This window comes from Arvicola amphibius, chromosome 12, assembly GCF_903992535.2.
Source record: "Arvicola amphibius chromosome 12, mArvAmp1.2, whole genome shotgun sequence".
In the NCBI taxonomy this organism is placed as follows: domain Eukaryota; kingdom Metazoa; phylum Chordata; class Mammalia; order Rodentia; family Cricetidae; genus Arvicola; species Arvicola amphibius.
The window spans coordinates 76904716-76925852 of NC_052058.2; the positions used below are offsets into that span (position 1 = coordinate 76904716).

Here is a 21137-nt window from a genome sequence, read left to right on the forward strand (position 1 = left end):
AGGTCAAGTAACTTATAAAGGTAGAACTATCAGACTTACACCTGACTTCTCTATGGAAACCATGAAAGCCAGAAGGTCCTGGATAGATGTACTACACAAATTAAGAGAACAAGGATGCAAGCCCAGAAAACAAGCCCAGACAACTATACCCAGCCAAGCTTTTGTTCAGTATAAATGGAGAAAACAAAATTTTCCAGTATAAAAACAAATTTAAACAATATGTAGCCACAAATCCAGCCGTACAGAAAATAATAGAAGGAAAATCACAAACCAAGGAGTCCAACAATACTCACAATAACTCAGACATCTAGCGACCCTTCACCAGCACATCTCAAAGAAGGGAGACACACAATCTCTACTACCAAAACACACACACACACACACACACACAAATGACGACTGGAGTTAACAACCACTGGTCATTAATATCACTTAATATCAATGGACTCAATTCACCTATAAAAAGGCACAGGCTAAGAGATTGGATACGAAAACAGGATCCAACATTCTGCTGTTTACAAGAAACACACCTCAACCACAAAAACAGACATCTACTCAGAGTAAAGGGTTGGGAAAAGGTTTATCAAGCAAATGGACCTAAGAAACAAGCCGGTGTGGCCATACTAATTTCTAACAAGGTTGACTTCAAACTAAAATCAATCAGAAGAGACAGAAAGGGACATTTTATACTCATAACAGGAAAAATCCATCAGAATGAAGTCTCAATCCTGAATATCTATGCCCCTAATATAAAATCACCCACTTATGTAAAAGAAACATTACTAGAACTCAAGGCAGCCATCAAACCACACACACTAATAGTAGGAGACTTCAACACTCCTCTCTCACCAATGGACAGGTCAATCAGATAGAAACCTAACAGAGAATTAAAAGACTTAATGGAGGTAATGAACCAAATGGACTTAACAGACATCTATAGAACATTCCACCCAAATAGGAAAGAATATACCTTCTTCTCTGCGGCTCATGGAACCTTTTCGAAAACTGACCACATACTCAGTAACAAAGCAAACTTCCAGTTACAAAAAAATATTAGTAACCACCTGTGTCTTATCGGATCACCATGGATTAAAATTAGAATTCAACAACAATGCTACCCCCCAAAAAGCCTACAAACTCATGGAAACTGAACAGTCAACTACTGAACCACACCTGGGTCAAGGAAAAAATAAAGAAAGAAATTAAAGTCTTCCTTGAATTTAATGAAAATAAACACACAACATACTCAAACCTATGGGACACTATGAAAGCAGTGCTAAGAGGAAAGTTCATAGCACTAAGTGCCCACTTAAAGAAAACGGAGAAAGCACTCATTGGAGACTTAACAGCACACCTGAAAGCTCTAGAAAAAAAAAGAAGCAGACTCACCTAGGAGGAGTAGAAGACTAGAAATAATTAAACTGAGGGCAGAAATCAACAAAATAGAAACACAGAAAACAATCCAAAGACTCTATGAAACAAAAACCTGGTTCTTGGAGAAAATCAACAAGATTGACAAACCCCTATCCAAACTAATCAAACGGCAGAGAGAACAAGCAAATTAATAAGATCAGAAATGAAAAGGGGGACATAACCACAGACACAGAGGAAATTCAGAGAATCATTAGATCTTACTACAAAAGCCTGTATGCCACAAAATTGGAAAATGTAAAAGAAATGGACATTTTTTTAGATAAGTACCATATACCAAAGTCAAACCAGGACCAGGTGAACAATTTAAATAGTCCTGTTAGTCGCGAAGAAATAGAAACTCTTATCAGAAACCTCCCTACCAAAAAAAGCCCTGGACCTGATGGTTTCAATGGAGAATTCTACCAGAACTTCCAAGAAGACCTAATACCTATGCTCCTTAATGTATTTCATAATATAGAAACTGAAGAGTCATTGCCAAATTCCTTTTATGAAGCTACAGTTACCCTGATAACCTAAACCACACAAAGACTCAACCAAGAAAGAGAATTACAGGCCAATCTCACTCATGAACATCAACGCAAAAATTCTCAATAAAATACTGGCAAACCGAATCCAAGAACACATCAGAAAAATTATTCACTACGATCAAGTAGACTTCATCCCAGAGACGCAGGGCTGGTTCAACATACGAAAATCTATCAATGTAATCCATCATATAAATAAACTGAAGGAAAAAAAGTACATGATCATCTCATTAGATGCTGAATAAGCATTTGACAAAATTCAACACCCCTTTATGATAAACGTCTTGGAGAGATTAGGGATACAAGGGTCATTCCTAAATATAATAAAGGCTATTTACTGCAAGCCGACAGCTAATATCAAATTAAATGGAGAGAAACTCAAGGCCATCCCACTAAATTCAGGAACACGACAAGGCTGTCCACTCTCTCCTTATCTCTTCAATATAGTGCTTGAAGTTCTAGCAATAGCAATAAGACAACATAAGGGGATCAAGGGGATTCGAATTGAAAGGAAGAAGTTAAACTTTCATTATTTGCAGATGATATGATAGTGTACATAAGCGACCCCAAAAACTCCACCAAAGAACTCCTACAGCTGATAAACTCCTTCAGTAACGTGGCAGGATACAAGATCAACTCCAAAAAATCAGTTGCCCTCCTATACACAAAGGATAAGGAAGCAGAGAGGGAAATCAGAGAAGTATCACCTTTCACGATAGCCACAAATAGCATAAAATATCTTGGGGTAACTCTAACCAAGGAAGTGAAAGATCTATTTGACAAGAACTTTAAGTCATTGAAGAAAGATATTGAAGAGGACAGCAGAAAATGGAAGGATCTCCCTTGCTCTTGGATTGGGAGGATCAACATAGTAAAAATGGCAATTCTACCAAAGGCAATCTATAGATTCAATGCATTCCCCATCAAGGTCCCATCAAAATTCTTCACAGATCTTGAGAAGACAATTATCAACTTTATATGGAAAAACAAGAAACCCAGAATAGCCAAAACAATCTTATACAATAAAGGAACTTCTGGAGGCATTACCATCCCTGACTTCAAACTCTATTAGAGAGCTACAGTATTGAAAACAGCTTGGTATTGGCATAAAAACAGAGAAGTTGACCAATGGACTCGAATAGAAGACCCAGATCTTAACCCACAAACCTATGAACACCTGATTTTTGATAAAGAAGCTAAAAGTACACAATGGAAGAAAGAGGGCATCTTCAACAAATGGTGCTGCCATAACTGAATGTCAACCTGTAGAAGAATGAAAGTAGATCCATATCTATCACCATGCACAAAACTCAAGTCCAAATGGATTAAAGACCTCAATATTAATCTGAACACACTGAGCCTGATAGAAGAGAAAGTGGGAAAGAGTCTACAACATATGGGCACAGGAGACCGTTTCCTACGTATAACCCCAGCAGCACAGACATTAAGGGCAACATTGAATAAATGGGACCTCCTGAAGCTAAGCAGCTTCTGTAAAGCAAAGGACACTGTCACTAAGACAAAAAGGCAGCCTACTGACTGGGAAAAGATCTTTACCAACCCTGCAACTGACAAAGGTCTGATCTCCAAAATATATAAGGAACTCAAGAGACTAGACTTTAAAATGCTAATGAACCCAATTAAAAAATGGGGCTCTGAACTGAACAGAGAATTATCAACTGAAGAACTTCAAATAGCCAAAAGACACTTAAGGTCATGCTCAACCTTCTTAGCCATCAGGGAAATGCAAACCAAAACAACGTTGAGATATCATCTTACACCTGTCAGATTGGCTAAAATCCAAAACACCAATGATAACCTTTGCTGGAGAGGTTGTGGGGTAAGGGGTACACTCATCCATTGCTGGTGGGAATGCAAACTTGTGCAACCACTCTGGAAAGCAGTGTGGCGGTTTCTCAGGAAATTCGGGATCAACCTACCCCAGGACCCAGCAATTCCACTGTTGGGAATATACCCAAGAGATGCCCAATCATACTACAAAAGCATTTGTTCAACTATGTTCATAACAGCATTATTTGTAATAGCCAGAACCTGGAAACAACCTAGATGCCCTTCAGTGGAAGAATGGATGAAGAAACTGTGGACTATATACATACATACATATTATCAGCGATAAAAAACAATGACATCTTGAATTTTGCATGCAAATGGATGGAAATAGAAAACACTATTCTGAGTGAGGTAACCCAGACCCAAAAAGATGAACATGGCATGTACTCACTCATAATCGGTTTCTAGCCATAAATAAAGGACGTCGAGCCTATAATTCGTAATCCTAGAGAAGATAATAAGAAGGTGAATCCAAAGAATAACATATAGTTATCCTCCTGGATATTGGAAGTAGACAAGATTGCCGGACAAAAAACGGGAACTTGGGGGTGGCGTGGGATGGGGGCAAGGGGAGATGGGGAGAGACAAGTGTGAAGGGGAGGATGGGGAGAGCTTGGGGGAATGGGATGGTTGGGATACAGGAAGAGTAGATATGGGAGCAGGGAAGCATATATCTTAATTAAGGGAGCCATTTGAGGGTTAGCAAGAGACTTCACTGTAGAAGGGTTCCCAGGTATCCAGCAAGATGCTCCCAGCTACTTCCTTGGGCAGCTGAGGAGAGGGAGCCACAAAAGGCCAGATCCTATAGCCATACTGATGAATATCTTGCATATCACCATAGAACCTTCATCTGACGATGGATGGAGATAGAGACAGAGCCCCACATTGGAGCACCGGACTGAGCTCCCAAGGTCCAAATGAGGAGCAGAAGGAGGCAGAACATGAGCAAGGAAGTCAGGACCGTGAGGGGTGCACCCACCCACCGAGATGGTGGGGCTGATCTAATCGGAGCTCACCAAAGCCAGCTAGACTGGGACTGAAAAAGCACGGGACAAAACCGGACTCCCTGAACATGGCGGACAATGAGGACTGCTGAGAAGCCAAGGACAATCACATTGGATTTGATCCTACTACAATACTGGCTTTGGGGGGGGGGGGGGCTAGCCTGTTTGGATGCTCACCTTCCTAGACCTGGATGGAGGGGGGAGGAAATTGGACTTCCCACAGGGCAGGAAACCCTCACTGCTCTTCAGGCACGAGAGGAAGGGGGAGTGGAGGGGGAAGGGGGAGGTAAATGTGAGGCAGGGAGGAGGCGAAAATTTTTAATAATATAAAAATGAATTAAAAAAATTAATAAAACAAGTTAAATACTAAAGGTAGAATATTAACAATAAAATTACTTTCATGTAAATAAGGAATCTAGAACTCAAGAATGTGTCTAAAATTAAAATATAAAATAAGGAAATGCTAATAACCATTTGAAATAACATTAAAAATCCGGACCCAAATTGGGAAATTCTAGGGGGGGGACTCAAGAAGAAATAAATAGCCTGAAGTTTTTATTAAATTTAGAGTAGTTTACAAGATTTTCACAAATGCCAAACCAAGATGACCTTACAGGCCAAATATACCGAAATTTGGGGGAAAAAAATCATCTTCTTTGTTGTTGTTCTGCTTTACTTTTTCAAGATAGGGTCTCACCAGGCTGGTCTCGAACTCTCAGAGAGTTGCTTGCCTCTACCTCCTGAGTGCAGGGTTTAAAGGGGTGGGTCACTATGCTTAGCACTGAAAAACAATCATCCTAACTTTAAAAAAAGTTCTTCAAGATAATAAAAATAAAATAAATTTCAACTGAATTACCATGGCCCTAATACTAAAACTAATCTAGCCAAAACTATTTTGAAAAATTAAGGCACATATCGTTTATAAATAATAATTTAAAAACTTTAAGCAAACTACAACAATATTTAATTCAGTCATAAAGATGAACCACATTATGACCAGCTGGTCAGTGAAGGTATGGAAAGGTTATAAGAGAAAAATTCACCAGCATTAGCCATAGTAACCTATTAAATGGGGAGTACTAACCATGATAATCTAAACAGAAATATAAAAAGTACAGTATCAACCGAGCGGTAGCGGCACGTCTTTAATCCCAACACTTGGGAGGCAGAGGCAGGCGGATCTCTGTGAGTTCGAGGTCAGCCTGGTCTACAGAGCAAGTTCCAGGACAGGCTCCAAAACTACAGAGAAACCCTGTCTCGAAAAGAAAAAAAGTACAGTATCTTTTCATAATAAAAACAATAAATTAATGGCAATTCTTTGTTATTTAAAAAAACAACATTACAAAACAAGGCAAAGCCAATATACTAAATAGAGTAACAGTAGAAGTAGTCCTTTCAAAGTCTTAAATGATTTTATTGTAGGTAAATGAGCCCAAAGGTTTAGAAAGCATACAACTCCTATTACCTGTAGGTGACATAATAATTTAGATGGCCATAGAGACAATAACAGCAGGCATATTCTTGGAAAAGAGCAAGAAAGAAGACCTACTAGTTACTGGCATTTATGAAGAAGCAAAGGTATTAAGACAGTGTATAATGAGACATATCAGTGAATGGATCAGAGTCCAAGCAATATACTCTTCAACATAGACATGGAACTTTGGGGTACAACATAGGTATAACATAAAACAAGGAAATAGGGGCTGGAGAGATGGTTCAGCAGTTAAGAACAGTGATTGTTCTACCAGAGGTCATCCTGAGTTCAATTCCCAGCAACCACATGGTGACTTACAACCATCTCTAATAAGATCTGGTGCCAACTTCTGGTCTGCAAGGACACATGCAGGCAGAACATTGTATACATAATAAATAAATAAATAAATCTTTTTTTAAAAGGCAGCTTTGCAGAGCTTGTCTTTAAAAAAACTAAGAGATAAATATTTAACACATTAATTAAGGGAAAAGAATGGTAATCTACATGAAAACCATAAAGCTGGACACCTTCTTCACACTACTATATCAAAACCTATCTCCTAAAAATTAAATCATATAGATAAATGCCCTTTATAACCAGAGAGAAGACAATTTCTGAATTCAAGTATAAAAAGCACTGACTCTACAAGAAATGCTATTCCTCAAAGAAACAAGGTGAGAAAAAAAGAACAGGTTTCTTTCCTCCACACAGAAGTTCAGGAACTAAACTCAGGCTGGCAGGTCTGGTGACAGGCTCTTTCACCTGCTGAGCCATCTTGTTCACTCCCAGCTTTCAATTCTTATACTTTGCTAGGAGGACTGCAAATCAGAAAGGCTGTTTCAGGGAATGTGTTTAACAGTTTCTCCTAAATTGCACATCTATATATTACATGAAGCCATCATTCTACTCATGGAGATACATGAAAAATTTACACAAACAAAATATGAGACCAAAATTAAACCCAGCACTGGCAGACAGAGCAAGCGAATCTTTAAGTTCAAGGCCAGCCTGGTCTACAGAATGAGTTCCAGAATGGCCAAGGCTACACAGAGAAACCTTGTCTTTTTTTGGCCCACACCTTTAGTCCCAGCACTCGTGAGGCAGAGGCAGGTGGATTTCTGTGAGTTCGAGACCAGCCTAGTCTATAAGAGTTAGTTCCAAGAATGGCTCCAAAGCTGCAGAGAAACCCTGTTTCAAAAAAACTCAAAAAGAAACCAAAAAACATAAAACAAACAAATAATAAGAAATGTACAGAGAAGAAAATCCAATATCAATCAATAGCATAGTACATGCAGATTATATAACACGCAAAATAAATTAATTATACTGACAACTTATGCATGGAATTTAATGAGTGAAAAAGTATCTCAAAATTACATATAGCATACTTTTTCCTAAGTAAAAATTTATATATATATCCTTTTTAAAGTTTGTAAAATTACAAAAACTATTTAAAAATGCAAACAAGAATCATGGGGAGAAGGTTCACTCAATGTCAATAAAGTGTTTGCAAAATAAGGTAGTAGTATAATATTTGTGTTTGAATAAATAAAGCTTGCCTGAAGATGAGAAGACAAAGCAGTCATAATAGTCAGCTATATAGGCCAGAGAGTGGTGGCACCACCTTTAATCCCAAGACTTGGGAGACAGAGGCAGAGGGATCTCTCTGAGTTCAAGGCCACCTTTAGATTGACTCTAAAAGAGAAACAGCTCACACAAAGGTTATCCCAGAATTTGGAATCCCACGCTTTTAATCACAACCTTAGGAAGGTGGAGATGGAGTGTTATGGCTGGACGTAAAGGGGAATATAAAGGGGAAGAGACAGGAACTCAGTGGAGTGTGATGTGGGTGGTGAGCACCTTTGTCTGAACCTTGGTAGATGTTAAGATCTCTCTAGTGGCTTGGCTGCTTTCCTTTTCTGATCTTTAGGCTGAACCCCAATATCTGTCTCTGAGATTTTATTATTCATGCTACACCCCAGAACTCACATTAAAAAAAATACTGGCATAACAATCATGTTCAGAATCTCCGTGCTGGGGAAGTAGAGGTAAGTAGATACCTGAACTCCATGGACAGGTAGCCTGGCCTAATTGCTGAGTTCTGGGCTAGTGGGTGATCTTTACTCAAAAAAGTAGATGGTGCCTGAGGAATGCCTATGACTGGGCTCTGACCTCCATACACAAATGCACAGATATGGAGAAACATACACACACACACACAGAGTGGCAAAGGTGAACAAGAAACAGAATTCCACACGATGGCTATGCTGAATGAAGAGAGGGAAGATATAGATTACATTAGAAACAGTAAGACAGAGGAAAATACAAGAAGTTTATTCATATTCTTAGGCATTTATTGTATTTCTTTAAATAAACAATAGCCAAATAAATAAATAAACTATGAGCCAATCAAAAATTTGTTATCAAGATATAAACCATAAATTTGTTATAAATCAAATATAAATACACAGTTTATTCTTTGTATTCTCAGCAAATTAAGAAAAATAAAGGCATCACTACTGTCTTCCTCCTCCATTTTCTCAATCTATTCACATACTAAAGATGCAAGTTACTTTACTTCTTAAGTATTAAGTATATTCAAAGCTACATCCATCTCTACTTTCAGTCTTGCTTATTCTCAACTGGCATTTTATTAATATCTATACTTATATTCTACGACATGTCAAAAATGCATCCTTGCAATGTAACCAAGATGATTTTCTAAATGAAAATTTAATCATGTCATCCTTCTGAAAAATATTTTAATAGATTACAATTATTTACAGAATACAGAGAAGAATCTTAATGAAGGCTGCTGCACACATGAACTCACAGTGGCTATGACTACATGCTTAAGGCCTCTGAGATCAAGTTAGCATACTAGCACAGATTCATATGAGGACATTTGGGGAGCTAAAGGCTACTTACTGATGACTGTTGGAGGAGAGAAGAGGTGGTTTTATTCAGGACCGTATTCCTTCAGAAACTACTCTGGCACAGCCCTGTACCCTTGCACATATAGGCAACACTCAGTAGACTTGGTGGGTTTAAAAGCAGAGTACATGAGATTGGGACAGAAACAAGGTTATTAGAGGAGATAAAGGGAGAAAGGCATGAGGGGTGGATTTGACCAATACACATTATATGTATATATGAAATTCTCAAGAAATAAAAGTCTCTCAAATAATAGAGTGTTAAGATTTTTAGATGTTTAAAATAATAAAACATCCAAGGAATACTGATTTATTGTTCCTGAATCTCATAGATAACATGTAGAAATTTGAAAACCTTGAGAAACTTATTTTTTTCACTGTATAATTCTAAAATTTCACTAATGCTTAATAAAAAAAAAAAAAAAGGAAAGTGTCAATCAACCTAAAATACACTATGTGATCTGTCCCTTTCCTTCAGGTATAATTTGACAGTTGTTTCCTAGTATCTACCTTTGTTTTTTGAATAAGAGTTGAATGCCCAAATTTTGTCCTGGTCCATGGTGACCTGGAATAAAGACAATCTTCTTAGTTTCCTTTGCTAATTCAAGTTACCAAGCTTTATTTAAAAAGAAGTAAGCATGTAACAGTGACAAATTCTACAAATGTCCATAAAGACAACAGAGTGTGCTGCCTGCTTTCTACTATCTAAAATCTGGAACTGTGGTAGAAGGACCAAACTCGGGCAATGATCTTGGACCATAAAGAAACCTCTGAAATAGCAGACATGAACAAAGGAACAAAACTGTTGCGTAACAAAACAAACCTCAACAAATAAAAAAAAAAAAATTGGAACCCAATATACCTTATCAGATCACCATGGAATAAAACTGGAAGTCAACAGCAAGACTAATTACAGAAAACCCACAAACACATGGAAATTAAACAATGCTCACATGAATCATCAATGGGTCAAGGAAGAAATAAAGGGAGAAATTAAAGACTTCCTAAAGTTCAATGAAAATGACCACAAAACATACCCAAATTTATAGGACACAATGAAAGCAGTGTTTAAGAGGAAAGTTCATAGCACTGAACACCTACATAAAGAAACTGGAAAAATCCCAAACTAGTGAATTAACAAAACATTTGAAAACTTCAGAACAAAAGAAGCAAACTCACCTAAAAGAACTAGATGGCAGGAAATAATCAAAGTGAGAGCTGAAATCAACAAAATAGAAATTAAAAAAAAACAATACAAAGAATCAAGGATACAAAGAGCTGGTTCTTCGAGAAAATCAACAAAATAGACAAACTTTTATCCAAGCTAACCAAAAGGCAGAGAGAGAATATCCAAATTAACAAAATCAGAAATGAAAAGAAGGGCATAACAACAGACAGGAAGGAAGTGCAGAGAATCATAGGTCATATTGTGAAAACCTGTACTCCACAAAACTGGAAAACTTAAAGGAAATGAACAACTTTCTGGATAAAGATCACTTACCAAAATTAAATCAAGACCAGATAAGCAAACTAAACAGACCTATAACTGCTGAAGAAATAGAAACAGTCATCAAAAGTCTCCCAACCAAAAAAAGCCCTGGACCAGATGGTTTCCACAAGACTTTCAAAGAACTAATATCAATACTCCTCAAATTATTCCACACAAAAGAAACAGAAGGAACATTGCCAAACTCTTTTTATAAAGCTACAATTACCCTGATACCCAAACCACAGAAAGACATTAACATTACTAAGACATTACTAAGAAAGAGAATTACAGACCAATATCACTCATGAACATTGATACAAAAATACTAAATAAAATACTAGCAAATCAAATCCAAGAACACATCAGAACCATCAGCTTCCATGATCAAGTCGGCTTCATCCCACAGATGCAGGGATGGTTCAACAGTAATCCACCATATAAACAAGCTGAAAAATAAAAACCACATGATAATCTCATTAGAGGCCAAAAAAGTTTTTGACAAAATACAACATCCCTTCATGATAAAGGTCTTGGAGAGAGCAGGGATACAAGAAACATACCTAAACATAATTAAGGCCATATACAACAAGCCAACAGCCAACATTAAACTAAATGGAGAGAAACTCCCAGCGATTCCACTGAAATCAGGAACAAGACAAGGTTGTCCACTCTCTCCATATCTATTCAATATAGTTCTTGAGGTCCTAGCTAGAGCAATAAGACACCAAAAGGAGATCAAGGGGATACAAATTGGAAAGAAGTCAAACTCTCACTGTTTGCTGATAATATGATAATTGACATAAGTGATCCCAAAAATTCTACCAAGGAACTTCTACCACTCATAAACACTTTCAGCAATGTAGCAGGATACAAGATTAACTCAAAAAAATCAGTAGCCCTCCTGTGCACAGATGATAAAAGGGCTGGGAAAGAAATCAGAGAATCAACACCCTTCACAATAGCCACGAATAGCATAAAATATCTCAGAGTAACTCTAACCAAACAGGTGGAGGACTTTTATGACAAGAACTTTAAATCTTTGAAGAAAGAAATTGAAGAAGACACGAGAAACTGGAAAGATCTCCCATGCTCTTGGGTAGGCAGAATTAATGCAGTAAAAATGGCAATCTTACCAAAAGCAATCTACAGATTCAACACAATGCACATCAAAATCACAGCAAAAGTCTTCAAAGACCTTGAAAGAATGGTATTCAACTTCATATGGAAAAGCAAAGAACCCAGGATAGCCAAAACAATCCAGTACAATAAAAGAACTTTTGGAGGTATCATAATCCCTGACTTCAAATTCTACTACAGTACTGAAAACAGCCTGGCATTGGCATAAGAACAGACAGAAGGACCAATGGAACTGAATAGAAGACCCAGAATCAATCCACACATCTTTGAACACATGATTTTTGACAAAGAAGCAAAAAAATATCAAATGGAAAAAATAAAGCATATTTAACAAGTGGTGCTGGCATAACTGATATCAACATGTAGAAGAATGAAAATAGACCCATATCTATCACCATGCACAAAACTCAAGTCCAAATGGATCAAAGACCTCAACATAAAGCCAGCTACACTGACCTTATGAAGAGAAAGTGGAAAGTACTTGAATGCATTGGCACAGGGAACCACTTCCTAAATAGAACCCAAGCAGCACAGACACTGAGAGAAACAATTAATAAATGGGACCTCCTGAAACTGAAAAGCTTCTTTAAAGCAAAGGACTCAGTCAACAAGACAAAACGACAGCCTGCAGAATGGGAAAAGATCTTCACTAACCCCACATCAGAGAGAGGTCTGATCTCCAAAATATACAAAGAACTCAAGATACTGGACACCAAAAGAACACATAATCCAATAAAAACGGAGTACAGACCTAAACAGAGAACTCTCAACAGAGGAATACAAAATGGCTGAAAAGGCACTTAAGGAAATGTTCAACATCCTTAGTCATCAGAGAAATGCAAATCAAAACAACTCTGAGATTCCATCTTACACCTGTAAGAATGGCCAAAATCAAAAACACTGATGACAACTTAATGCTGGAGAGGTTGTGGGGAAAAGGGAACACTTCTGCATTGCTGGTGGGAATGCAAACTGGTACAACCCCTTCAGATGTCAGTGTGGCAATTTTAGGAAACAACCTTCCTTCCTCAAGACCCAGTAATACCACTTTTGGAGATATATCCAAAGGATGCTCAATCGTGCCACAAGAACATGTGCTCAACTATGTTTGTCATAGCCAGAAACTGGAAGCAACCTAAATGCCCCTCGATCAAAGAATGGAAAAGGAAAAATGTGGTACATTTACACAATGGAGTACTACACAGCAGAAAAAAAATGACAGCTTGAATTTTGCAGGAAAATGGATGGGGCTAGAAAACATTATTCTGAGTGAGGTAACCCAGACACAGCAAGACAATTATCACATGTACTCATTCATAGGTGGTTTTTAAACATAAGCAAAGAAAACCAGCCTACAAACCACAATCCCAGAGAACTTAGACAACAATGGGGACACTAAGAGAGACATACATAGATCTAATCTACATGAGAAGTAGAAAGAAAAAGACAAGATCTCCTGAGTAAATTGGGAGCATGGGGACCTTGGGAGAGGGTTGAAGAGGGGAAGGGAGAGGCAGGGAAGGGAGCAAAGAAAAATGTAGAGCTCAATAAATATCAATTTAAAAAAAAATGATGCATATAACATGACATCTCCCCATTGTTCTCCATAATTAGCTACTGGCCTTTTAGAATCTTTTGCTAGTCATATTTCCTTTTACCATGAAGCTGTCATTAGTCTGGAATGACCCTCTGCCTCTTCCTCCAGTTAATACCTACTTAACCTACAGTTTCAGCTGAAATACTACTTTTTCAGCTTGCTCAGACCTCCTCTGTAGTGATATTTTGTTTGTGTTTTAACAAATAAAGCCCATCTGATGATCAGAGGGTAACAAATAAAGATCAGAGGGTAACAAATAAAGCTCATCTGAAGATCAGAGGGTAAAGCAGCCATACTAGTCAGCCATACAGGCCAGGGAGTGATGGCACATACCTTTAATCCCAGGACTCTGGAGACAGAGGCAGAGGGATCTCTGTTAGTTCAAGGTCACCCTGGGCTAAACAAAATTGAATCATCTAAAAGAGAAACAACTCACACAAAGGTGATTCTAGCACTTGGGATCCTATGCATTTAATCCCAGAACTAGAGAAGTAGAGACAGGAATGTATGGCTCGGCAGAAAGAGAAATATAAGGTGGAAGGAGACAAGAGCTCAGTGCACTCTGAGGATTATCCCTGCAGTTTGAGGATCACCCCTGAAGTCTGAGGTTTGGTGGAGATAGATGCAGTTTGGAGATGCAGTCTAAGGGAAGGACTGCCCTTTTGGTCTGAGGATTCAAAGAGGTAAAAGGTCTCTCAAATAGCTGGCTGTACTACTTCTCCGATCTCTCAGCTTTCTCCCCTAATATCTGACTCTGTGTTTTTATTATTAAAACCCATTAGAATTTGTGTTACACTCCTCAACAAGGACAAATTCCTTTTTTATTTATTCAGTAAATAACTTTGCCTTCAAAAGTTTGACTCCTTGGTTCATCTCTGCCTCGGGAGTCTTGAAAAGTGATGCCTGAGAAAGATGTCTTTGTATAGGAGCTTGTGCCATACTCATATTCCAACAAGGTGCCTTACAGTGTAACTTTGGGTCAGCATTATCATTTCTGTCTCCTATGGGCAGGAGACTAAGGTAACCTATATGAATAACCAATCAAGATCTATAAAAACCATCACCACTACAAATCAGTTGGAATTTCCCTGAAGAGTGTCAGAAAGCATTGAATGAAAAGTCAGTATGATTTGTAACATTACTGGCAGAATATAACTGAAAGTTCCACCCTTGGAACTTTTCTGGATTTTGCTTCAAATAACTTTTATTGATTTTTATCTGTATATCAGCTCTAGTAAACCATAACTGGTGAGTCTAACAGCTTTTGGTGAAGCCTACAAGTCTTTCTAACTACTCAATCAACTCTCTCCTGACAGGCAGATGTAGTCAGACAAATAAAAAGGCAGTTAGTAAATCATGATTTAGCTGTCAGTAACATGACAACAGGATTTTGTACAAAAGTATTACTGCAATGCAATGCTTCAGCTTTCAACAATCACATCCAGTTCAAATGCAATCTTTAAATTCCAGAAAATACCCCTAAAAGTCTAAATACTCTTCACTGCAAACCTTAAAGCTCTTGAAACATAATCAAGGATGATGTATTTATGTAATAATTCTCTTCACAGGCTCTCATAAAACATAATATTGGGAAACCAGTAATTTGACATCTTAAATATAATAGTACAATACAAATAAAATATTAAATAATGTTAAGAAAGAAATGTAACCCAGGGGACTAGACAGATGGCTCAGTGATTAAGAGCACTAACTCCTCTTCCAAAGGACTGGAGTTTGATCCTAGCACCCACATGGTGGTTAGCAACTGTCTCTAACTCTAGTTCCAGGGGATCTAATGCCCTCTTCTAGCCTCTGCAGGTAATGCGTGCATGTGGCAGGTAGGTAGATATGCATGAGGGCAGATCTGCTTGCTATCTGGATGGTAGCACCTATGATGATAGTGAGTAGACTGAGGGGCTGGTCCGTTTGCCCCTTCAATCCATGGTGACGGCAGTGAGGAGTAGACTGAGGGAAAGATCTACTTGCCACCTAGTGCCATGATGATGATGATGATGTCTGGGCCGAGCTGCTGCCAAGGACTATATGGGGTCCCTGTCCAACAACAGCCATGGTCTGTGTTTGATGTCCATGTCTCCTGGTGCTGTCAAGTGTTTGCTGATTCCAGTAGCCTGGGCTGCCTCCTTCGTCCATGTTTGAATCAACAATCCAGGCTGCTGCTGGGGCCATACTGACCAGGATGGCCTTTGTTGTCACTTGGGACTATGAAGACAACCAGGTCTGGACTACTGTCAAAGACCATGTCTGGGTTCGTGGTCCCACCACAGATGAGGTCTATGTTGACCCCATGTCAAAGGGAGCCATGAAAAGCCACATGAAGCCTGAGATCTGGGCTGCAACCTATGGCCTCATTGGTGTATGGGGCCATACTTCTATCAAAGTCATCCTAATACAAGTTGCCGGAGCTACCACTTGGAGTTAGGATGTCAAACAGGCCAAGGGGATGCATGAGGCCATGTCTGGGTCTAAGTCCCAGCCGCAGTCAGGGTCTCTGTTAAAGTCTGTGGCCCAGGTTGCCACTAGGGCCAATATAGAAGTCCGGGATCTGGACCAGAGACTGCAACTTGGTTGGACTCTGAGGGCCACGTCACAGCAGGGGCCATACAGATATGGGTGGACTATGCTGCCACCCAGGGTCAAGGTGTCATCTGGGTCCAGGTTGCTGCTGAGAGCCATGTCAGGGTCCATGGTCCTATAGCAGCCAGGGTCTGGATTAACATATGGGGCACCTGTTGCGACCAAGCACCATGAGGATGCCCAGGGTCAGATCAGTAACCTGAGTTCAGGTTGGTGTCCAAGGGCCAGGAAGCATCTAGATCTGAGTAGCCTGCATTGCTACACAAGGTCATGGTAATATCTGGGCCAGAGCTGCAGCTGAGGGTCATGTTATGGTCTGTGGCCCTACTACATCTTGGATCTGTGGTGATGTCCAATGTACCTGTTACCATAGAAAGCCATGTAGTCAACAGAGATTAAGGGGCCATGTAGGTGTCTCAGGGCCATCCTGCCACTGGGGCAGTGGTGACAATCAGACCCAGTCACTGATGAGGACCATGTTGGGGTCGATGGTTCTACCATGGCTGGAGTCTGTACTGAAGTCCGGGTCCTGCACCACTACCAAAGGTCACATAGAGGCCCAAGGTTAGGGCCACAATCATTCCTACCTGAGTGATAAGTCCCTTCACCCAGAGAAAGGATGTCTACTGGGCCCAAGCTCATGCTGTAGGCCATGTCTGGGTCCGTGGCCTACCTACAGCTGGGGCTGTGTGGATGTCTGTGGTCTGTGTCACCTCAGGAGGCCCTGGGAACCATGTGAGATGAAATCAAGAGGGCCATGCTCTTCCTCTCAGTGTGGGATTATAAAGGTATTTATGTTCATAATTATAATTCTATACTATTGGAAGTAACATTTTAACTCAGTAATAAAAGCATATTTTCCAGAAAGAACAAAGAAATTCTAACTTCTCTTAAATATATGAAATTCAGAAGTTAAAGGAAAATAGAAAGAGACCAAGAATAAACAAACAAATGGAAAGGAGAAAAAAACCAAAGAGGTTACCAAAGGTTCTTAAGGGCTACAGTCTGATCTAACAAGTAGAAACTGAAATAAATTCTTATGTTTATACATGATTTGAGGATATCAGACATAATCACAATTTTTAAACTTAAATAATTTTTTGGCTTGGATTTCAAACACTGATCAAACCAACAAACTAAACTATTTCTTTTTCAACTTTTCGAAACAATGGGCCAGTTATATGAAGAAAATCTAACGTGGATTTAACCTTTTTCTAGTCACTATATAAACAAGAGCAGTTGTGAAAGTGTGAACACATGAATCTCTAGAAAGAACAAAAAACCTTTCTAAGTTCAATTACTTCTATTGTAATTCTAAGTAAAGCAGTTTTCACCTTTTCCCCTGCTTTTCCACTTGCTGATGGCATAAAAGTAATGGTATATTTTAAAAAACAACCTAGATGTCCTTCAACAGAAGAATGGATGAACAAAGTGTGGCACATCTACACATTAGAGTACTACTCAGTGGTAAAAAACAATGACATCTTGAATTTTGCATGCAAATGGATGGAATTAGAAAACACTATCCTGAGTGAGATAACCCAGATCCAAAAATATGAATATGCTATGTACTCACTCATTAGTGAATACTAGCCATAAACAGAGGACATTGAGTCTATAGTTCATGATCCTAGAGAAGCTAAGTAATAAGGTGAACCCAAAGAAAAACATATATAGATCCACCTGAAAATTGGAAGCAGACAAGATTGCCTGACAAAATTTGGAAACATTGGGGTGGGGGGTAGAGGGAAGGGGAAAGGGAAAGGAAAGGGGAGAAGGGGAGGGTTGAGGAGAGCTTGAGGGAATGGGATAGTGGAGATGGAGGAAGTACAGATATGAAAGCAAGGAAAAGAGACATCTTGATTGAGGGAGCGATTTTCGGGTTAACAAGAAACCTGGCTCTAGAAAATTTCCCAGGAATCCACAAGGATGACCTCAGCTAAGACCCTAAGCAATAGAGGAGAGGGTGCCCGAACTGGCCTTTTCCTGTAGTCAGACTGATGAATATCTTAAATATCATCATAGAACCTTCATCTAACAACAGATGGAAACAGAGACAGAGACCCACATTGGAGCACTGGACTGAGCTCCCAAGTCCGGTTGAAGAGCGGGAGGGAGAATATGACCATGGACGTCAAGACCATGAGGGGTTCACCCACTGAGACAGTGTGCCTGAGCTAATGGGAGCTCACCAACCCCAACTGGACTGGGAATGAACAAGCATGGGATCAAACTAGTCCTTCTGAATGTGGTTGACAGTTGGAGCAGACTGAGGGGCCCATGACAATGGCACTGGGATTTGTCTCTACTGCATGTATTGGCTTTTTGGGATCCTATTCTCTTTAGATATATACTTTGCTCAACCTGGATGTAGTGAGGAGGGCTTTGGACTTTCCACAGGGCAGGGTGCTTTGCCCTCTCTTAAGATTAGAGGAGGGTGGGGGGTTGGATTGTGGAGGGAGTGGGAGGGGAATGGGAAGGGGGGAGGAAGTGGAAATTTGGATTGATATTTTTTAAAGTAATAAAATAATAATAATAAATAACTCCTGATACTCAAAAATATAAATAAAAATAAAAAATCCAAACAGTAGCATTAAGCAGTTTAAAATTTTTACACAACTTTAATCCCTGTAATAGTTTGAATTGTAAGCTAAGTTGATACCTTTTTCCTGGAACATCATTTTTACTTGAAAGAATAAATGACTAACCAACATGATTTCAACCAAGAGCATCTAACAAATTTTTTTCCTTAAAATAAATAATAGCACCCTATAAGAAAATCTCACAAGTGTTTATCATTGATCTGAACTTGCAAATAAAAATTAGAATTTTTTTATTTATATTTATTTATAAAACTCTGAACAAACCCTATGTTTACAAACTTCATGACATGATTTTTCTAATAATGTAGAGAATGATTTTTAACAAATGTGACTTGCTACAATCCTCAGTTCGATCAAATCAATATTTAAATGAAGTATATAAACAGTGAGTTTTCCAAATAACATTGTTTTACAATCATTTAGAATAAAAAAAATGACAAAGGATAAAATAATTCACAGGAATTTAACAGAGCAAAAGGTCCATTTCACAAAACAACTAACATTTTTGGGTTTTGTTCTTGAGACAAGGTCTTACTGTATAGCCCTGGATGAGCCTGAACTTATTATATTGACCAGTATGGCCTTCAACCAGAGTTCCACCTGCCTCTACCTCCAAGCTCTGGGATTAAAGGCCTGCAGTACCACCACCCAGTTTGACATAACCTTAAGAATAACACTTTTAGAGTTTCCATACAGTGTCAAAGAACATCAGTTACCTAAAAATATATTACTCCTCTCCTAACTACACACATATAAAAGTGCAGGTTTTCTTTACTGACTTCAACCAAAGCAAACCAAACAAAGAGAAACTGTTGGGGAATATTACTTTCAGATGCATGACTTTTGTTTACACTGCATTCATTTAAGTGAAGCTGTGTTACTGTGCCTAAAATGCTTGATGGTCCTAATAAAGAGCTGAACAGTCAACAGTAAGGCAGGAACCATAATGATAGGCAGGGGCTGGCAGGCAGAGAGTATAAATAGGAGAATTCTGGGAGAAGGGACAATGAGGAACAAGGGAACAAGGAGAGGTAGACATCAGGGGCCAGCCACCCAGCTACACAGCCAGCCATGGAGAAAGAAGTAAAGAAAGATATACAGAAATAGAGAAAGATAAGAACCCAGAAGTAAAAGGTAGTCGGAATAATTTAACTTAAGAAAAGCTGGCAAGAAGCAAACCAAGCTAAGGCCAAGCATTCATAAGAACAAGCATGTGTGTGATTTATTAGGGAACTGGTGTCAGACTAGCTTCGACAAGTAGACCACTTACCAGGGTAGGAGCATGGGGATTAGAAAATAAGTAAAGAGAACAAAGACAAGAGTGAAAGTAATAAAACGGAAGCACAGGAGGGAGGGAGTTCTAGTACTGAAACTGTCCATGTTTTATTTTCCATATACTTTTATACCCCAATACAACAGGGGAAGAAGGCAAGAGACTGACTGCTTTAACATGATACAAAGGACAACTGGAACAGCTACTTGCTTCAATACTTTGAAACATCAAGTCATTAATTCATAAGAAAAGCATTCTGTTGTTTAGAAATAAACCCACCCTAGACCAAGTATATTGCAGGCAGCCACTCCCTAGGTCAAACCTCTTAATTCAAAAGCAGGAGCAGAAATATGCTTGAATTCTCTGACCTTTGGTCAGGGTGGAGTGTATCCACCTTTATGGGCCATCTTAATGTCCAAAACACCAAGCAACTACACCCTAGGTAAGAGTGTGCAGCCACACTCATCCACAACTTTAAACAAGCTAAAATTCTCTGACCTTCAGAGAAGGTGGAAATAGACTCACATTTTTGGGCCTCCACAAGCTAGGTGGTGAGTCCCTCAAAAAGCCAAAAGAGCTTAACATCTCAACAAGAGACTAATGAAGAAACAGAAGAAACAATCTACATGAATGCCATTAATCCAGGTATTATACACATTTGAGATGATTTAAAACAATGGATTTTTTTTTCTTTTTACCACTTTTACATTTTGGTTTGGTAGAGTTATATTTTCATTTAAAATGTTATTTGAGGGCTGGAGAGATGGCTCAGTAGTTAAGAGCATTGCCTGCTCTTCCAAAGGTCCTGAGTTCAATTTCCGGCAACCACATGGTGGCTCACAACCATCTGTAATGAGGTCTGGTGCCCTCTTCTGGCCTGCAGACATACACACAGGCAGAATATTGTATACATAATAAATAAATAAATAAATAAATAAATGTTATTTGAGCCTCATAAAACTATATTATAGAATGGCTGCTTATTATGGTAGACATCTAGTTTGTTCATAAGCTACTTATATTAACATCTAACAATCTTGTTAAATTTTAATCAATTAATCACCTTTTAAATGTCTCAGTTTTATTGTAAATACTAAGAGATAATCCAAAATTAATTTCTGACAATAAATTTTTAATGTGCAAGGGAACCCTACAACAAAAGAAAAGTACTAAATTAGATGCAAATACACAGAGTCCCTTGACTTGTGCAATTTTTCAGAGAA

General features: G+C 38.7%; 1 protein-coding gene across 4 annotated transcripts in view; it reads right to left on the reverse strand.

Annotated features, from left to right (window-relative positions):
* Positions 1 to 21137, reverse strand: part of Uchl5 (ubiquitin C-terminal hydrolase L5) — a 48448-nt gene that overhangs the window by 18763 nt on the left and 8548 nt on the right. The window lies entirely within an intron of this gene.